Genomic DNA, 7,040 nt, shown 5'->3' with positions numbered 1-7,040 from the left:
GTGATGTTTCAGTGACTACACGATCATATGACCAGTGTGGAGTTAACTAGCATGATGTACGTAGTGTACGAGATGGTAAAGACTCTACCAATGTTTTGGGCTGTACTTTAATCCTGTTTACCCTAAGGTCGAAAATAGTGTGGAGAGATTGCAAACAGCACTAGGGATAAGATGTCGGGTATGTTACTATAAAAGCGGGTAATAAATACCCCAAAAAGACTTAAGATTTTTTATCACCCATACATCTATTATACCACCCGTATTTTTTATATTATCATCTCGTAAATGAACATTACCCCTTGCAAATGAGCATTACCCCCTAGGAATCTAGCATTACCCCTGAGAATCTAGCATTGCCCCTAAGAATCCAGCATTGCCAAGTCGGATTGAGGATATACCACTTTCCCACTTAAATTACCTGTTTTTTCCGCCCACCGGTCGACCTACACCGTATGGTTACGTGACTATCGGTGCTAGGGCGGACCAACCTTCACACGGGACACCACAGCTTTAAGTCCCATCCGACGGACTGTATGTTAATAAAAAGTTATCAGTGCGCATGCAGATGCTTTTTTTCTTCTTTCTTTTCTGTCTCTTTCTCCTGTAGGGTCTGATCTATCTGCACCGTTGTCTGGTAGTCTTACTTATATATATACTGTTCAGTACTGGACCAGACGGCGAATTTTCAGATTTCTGTAAGGCAGGATTTAGCTCCATGTCTTGTGACATAGAGGTATAAATTACTAGCATAACACACAATTACCTGACACTCCGTGACGGTTAAACCGCAGAGCTTTAAAAACAACCTTGAGACATCACCTGTGCAGTCTACCCGCCTTATCGTCACTGTTAGCAACAGCACACAACAAGGCTAATATTGTTTGTTCTGATCTATCTGCACCGTTGTCTGGTAGTCTTACTTATATATATACTGTTCAGTACTGGACCAGACGGCGAATTTTCAGATTTCTGTAAGGCAGGATTTAGCTCCATGTCTTGTGACATAGAGGTATAAATTACTAGCATAACACACAATTACCTGACACTCCGTGACGGTTAAACCGCAGAGCTTTAAAAACAACCTTGACACATCACCTGTGCCATCTCTCTGTTAGACTGGTTGGAGTATCGTGACAGACATTGTTACGTTTTGAATATATACCCTGAAGTAATCACTACCATCAGATTAAGGATCTAGACTTTCTACCCCAGGTACACATACATATCACCGACATTTATTTTAGTGTATGTCATGATACCGATTGAACAGAAACTTCAAGATTTTATCGATAAAACAGATATTTTTTTAGGAAACCTTTGAAATGTAGATATACAAGTGTACCATTTACTGTCGCCGAGCTGGTAGGAACATTGCAGGAGTTCATGTAGGAGGCACACATTAATCTGTTACATAGATAACTGTCCTGGTTTTATTCCTGTATTCTCGTGTATAAACATTTTACTATATACTTAATCTAATTTATTCTCCCACCCTCCTCCAGTATATATCTAAATCTATTTTGTTTCTCCCCATCCTCACCCCTGGCATTTATTCTCTTGATCTGTTTTCTCCCCAATCCCTCCTTAGCATTTATTCTCTTAATCTATTTTATTACCCCACCCCTACCCAGTATTTGTTGTCTTAATCTATTTTATTTCTCCAAACTCTACCCAGTATTTATTGTCTTAATCTAATTTGTTTCTCCCCACCACATCCCTTCCCTAGCATTTATTCTTTTAATCTATCTTATCCCTCTCCCCTTTATTTTCCTAATCTTATTTATTCCCGCAACCGTCACCCAGTATTTCATCTCTGAATCTATTTGATCCCCCATCCCTCTCCAGCATTTATTCTCATAATCTATTTCATTTCTCCTTAACATTCATTACCTTAATCTAAATTGTATCTCCCCAGCATTTATTCTCGTAATCTATTTCATTTCTCCTTAACATTTATTCTTTTAATCTATTTTATCCCCAGCATTTTTTAAAAATCTATTTTATTTCCCAACCCCTACCCAGCAAGTTTTGTGTTAATCTATTTTATTCCTCCAAACCTCTCTCAGCATTTATTTTCATAATCTTTTTTATTCCTCCACCACTCCCCAGCATTTATTTCCATAATCTATTTTATTCCTCCACCCCTCCCAAGTATTTATTTTCCTAATCTAATGTATTCCCCCATCCCTCCCCCGGTATATATTCTCTAAATATAATTTGCTTCTTTCCACCCCCAAAATCAAATTTGTTCAAACAGTGAGTCTTGGACCACTGGGGCAGTGTGGCGGGATTCGAATCGGGAAATAGAACAAATTATATAAAAGCATCCATTTCCTGAAGGAATGTCAAGATTCTGTCCAATCTTGACTGAAGCATGCAACTTTGTATTAATGTTTTTTTCTAGCCCCTGGGGCGCAGAAGGAATGTGCTCAAAGAGGACATACATTTAGAGTTGTAGATTTCCTTTCTTTAGTATGGGTGAATTAATGTCAGCTAAACAGATTCAGGTAACCGACACAGACCCTTTGACACTCCGTGTAAATATTTTTTTGTTTCTATCTTGCCCTTCATTCGTCAAATGTTTGTCTGTTAAATTAGCATGTTATGTTTGATTTTCAGGTTGGAATAAACAACCAAGCAAATGACTAATGTACAGAAATCCTCAGGCAATGGTCAAAACCCTATTGATATCCACAACAAATTAATATTTTATATTGGTCAGACACTAAACGACAAAGACGAGTTTAAAGAACTAAAGGGACTTTTCAGAAAGAATCCGCTTACTGAAGTTGAGTTCAGTAATATACGCTGTGTTTCTGACCTGTTCGAAAAGCTTGAAAAGCATGAGACAATACAAGTGGGAGATTATGATAAATTGGTAGAAAAACTGGAGATTGTACATCAACAGCTGGCTTCACATGTCAAAACAGAACAAAACAGGATTGATGAAATCACGAAGAAAGGTAAGAATGTTACTAATTGATCATAGAGGTGAAGTTATGGTGCACTTATACAATTTATTTATAAATCGAAACAAAATGTTATTTAGCCTATTATCATCCACTGTGGCAAAGATTGATTACAAAAAGATTCGTTTTGGGTTTTATATCTCATCAAAAAGAAATGACATAATCCAAAGTCTGTACTGAGTTACATACTGACGTGTTTCAAGTATATTTGAATATTTACATATTGAAGAGTTTCGATATTTGTCTTAGTAGTGCATGTTCTATTACAATTTCAAAACACACTGTCGATTTCGGAATTTTGAATGCGTTGGAAATGATCGTAAGGTTATGGTGTTTCCCGGGCATGGCATCGCATTTTAGACATGATAAGTTTAAATATTACATGTTAAGATCTGTCTGTAACATTACCTATCACACTAAGATTTTCTGGTGTTTTGATGATTAAGACTTTTTTGTTTAATTCAATAATGAATTGAATTAAAAAGATTTGTTTAAAACTAATCTATAGTTATTTGGATACTCCGTACTCAGATAGTATTTCTTCGCGTTATTTATACGTTAAAATCAATGTCAATTCAAAATCAATTAATACTGAATTATAACGTTAGATAAAATATAAAATAGATAAAAAGTCTCATGTCGAAAAGATGTCAAAGAATAACACTATTTTGATGTTCGATACGTTTAACGTTATTCAATATTAAATTTCGACATCATTTCAAAGTTAACTTTTGAAATGTTATCTAAACGTGATATCGTTTCTAGTCAGATTTTTTAAATTTTGTTATAGTTGGAATGACGTTAGAAATTAATTTCATTTATATTCATGTATCTGCACACTACGACAAGAAACGACACAACAACAAATATGAATGAAAAAAGGCCACCCTTACAGAGAGGGTGACTTTGTATTTATTTTTGAAATTAAAAACATATTTTACATTTACATAAACCATAAAATCAACAAAAAACATTTTTTCAGTAGATATAATAAAAAGCCAATGTGGGGTCAACAAACAAAACCCGCCACAATTGCTTATAATGAATAACGTTACTATAGAACAGATAATAGGGTGGAAGTGGGTGGGTAAATTTTGCGTAACAAATGCAAATCCACTCCACTAAATGAAATATATATTGCTACAATTAAAGATGGCTGCCTTATGAGAGGAGTCTCAGCATCCCCGCGAAAGTAACTGGCCAATCAGACCGATTGCCCTCTAATTCAAGGGACAGAAGTTATTTTTGGAAAGAAAATCATGGGAAATAACTCTTATAATTCTTTAACAGAAAAATAACTCGTATATCTAGTTAACAAAGAATTCGACAATAAAAGTATCTTGTATAGTGTTTCCGATACATAAATTAAGCTAATGCCTTAGTTGCCTTTTAATTATGGCAATTCATCATTTCTGTCTCATATTACTCTTTAATTGTCATATCTAAGATGACGGCATGTCAGCCATTTTGCTTTTCTGATCAGTCTGTTAGAGTACAGTGTTGGAGAAGGTTAATCTATTCTCTAAATATACAGGAATACAACTAAGTATATTTCCTAATTGAGTGATTAATATATAGGATGAGCACGTGTAAATATATCAGATACACACTTAATAGTTAGATACACTCGTAATCTTAAGTATTTTGTTTACAAAAAGCCACACATGACTAGCCTTAGTGTACGGACACACATTATATATACAGTATATATGTAAACATTAAATCGACGTCTATTCCTATCACAGCAATGAATCATGTAAAATCTCATACCGTCAGAAAGGAAAAGTTATTTTCATTACTTTTGTTTTACTCTCATTTTTCATTAATTTTGTAAACAAAAAATATATGCATATGTAAGACATAAGTGTTGTATTTGTTATTCGAGCGACCAAACCGGTACAGATCCGGACCTGTCACGTATATACCCGTATACAGGTAAACGTTTTGTTGCCCGAGGTACCGATCATTTGTAATGTTCTTTTGATCGTTAATTCGTAATAACTTCACGAATTTTCCGTTTAATTTTCATATATCTGTCATTTTACTAACATTGTTTTGATATGAGTATTTTATATGACTCTTACATTGTCATTGTATGGTGGCTTTTTCTACAGTCAGTCAGGTGTTTTAATAATTTGTTCTGAAGGTTGTTAACTATGTTTATACACTTACACTCATTTATACATACAGTATATATGACTGTGTTGAAAATCACTGCAGATCGTAACAACGGCAAATATTTTTCAGAAACATAAGTTTTAACAAATACATCATCCTACTGACCAAAATGTATTTCACATTTGTTTGAGTCAGTAGTGATTTTTTTCTAATTCATATATCCTTTTGCGTATATACAGGAGGTCATTATGTATTTCAGTGCCTCCGCTAAGATAAGAACCCAGGACCACTGCCTTACTAGTCGGATGCTCAACCAATCGGGCTAAAGAGAAGTTCTCTCTAGCTGAGTTGTATATCGCACCCTGTATTTTATCAGGGTTGCTTACTCCTTCTCCAGGAAATAACTTGTCCTTGAGTTTCTACGAGTTACGGCTATATTATTGCCTAGTCCCTACGTGGGCGACAATGTAGCAGAGGTCATTATTTTCTGCAATGCCTCCCCTAGGATTCGAACTCGGGACATCTTGCTTACTACCCTGGCATTCAATCAATTGAACTTAAAAGTTATCTCTATCCAAGCGGTATATTGTGGCTAGTATTTTGATACGGTTACAAGTACATATACAGAAAGACACTAGGAACTACATTTTTTGCAGTATAAAAAGGTATATATAAAAGCAAGTTACTCAAAATTGGACACAGCAATACTCAGAATGTGCTCATCCTAGTAAGTATCTTATCAAAATGAAAACATTGAAATCTCGTGTTGTTGGTTTTGTGATACACAACTCCGTTAAACCAACAACACATGGTTTATATTTTATTTGTGTACAAATAACAAAATGGTAAAGGGAATGATAAACTAAGAATTCACTGAAAATTGCAATGGTTTCAGGTTAGAATTATACACCATATTTTGGCGACTGACACTTTTTTTTACATAAGATAAGCTTAGTTGTTAGTTCTTTTCTGTGCCATGTGTGCAGTGTTCATTGGAAGGTCAAGAGGTTCAGACACTACTCCAAAGACTACTCAATACACTAATCAATACCATTAAGGATCATCACCTAACACAAAAATATTTTATATCAACAAAACTGAGAACACCAAACAATAGTTTGAGATTGACTTCGGAACATCGAAATCTATTCTTGAATTTTAGAATGTCATATAAATTGTATTCTTATTTATACCGCTATATTATACTAGTTCTGTTAGGATATGTTAATAAGATTGGACATTTGTACACTTCTATACCTACATCATTGTTCGCCAAGACCTTGGCTTTTGCCTGCACTTTCTGTCTACCTAATGCTAATTATCATTGTACAAAACTGAATTATGTGCCTCTCTCTCTGCAGTATGAATGCAAGTGATTAAGAGTGTATAAGTTTATGTACATTTCAGAACAAAGATAGTTGTCATGATGATGATGATGGTGATGAATGAATGAATGATTATGATTGCTGTGATGATAACGATGATTGCTGTTATGATGATAGAAATGATGAATGGTGTTACTTTGATAATGATGAATAGATGATGATGATGATGATGATGATGATGATGATGATGATGATGGATGAATGAATGAATGGTAATGATACAATGATAGTAAGAGTGTGTGAATGACTTTCTTTATCAGTACCAGGTAAAGTTTTGAAAAAATAAAAAAAAAAAAAATAAAAAAAAAATAATAAATAATAAATAATAATAATAATAATAATAATAATAATAATGATAATAAAAGCCATGAATTAAGTACATGAATTTTGTCAATGATGTGCCACACACTGACTCCCATCCATAAAATACATGTCCAACATGTTATGTTAGGGATCTATGATACAAGTCTTTGGATTTAAATAGAACAGATATGTACATACACGTACACGTATACAAGTAGCCACATGAACCAACATTCGGCTTGAAGTAATTTAGCTGTCGCAAGCA

This window comes from Ylistrum balloti, unplaced genomic scaffold, assembly GCF_031769215.1.
Source record: "Ylistrum balloti isolate Yb309-2 unplaced genomic scaffold, AGI_CSIRO_Ybal_v1 Utg369582, whole genome shotgun sequence".
Lineage (NCBI taxonomy): Eukaryota > Metazoa > Mollusca > Bivalvia > Pectinida > Pectinidae > Ylistrum > Ylistrum balloti.
Note: the sequence above shows the minus strand (reverse complement) of the source record.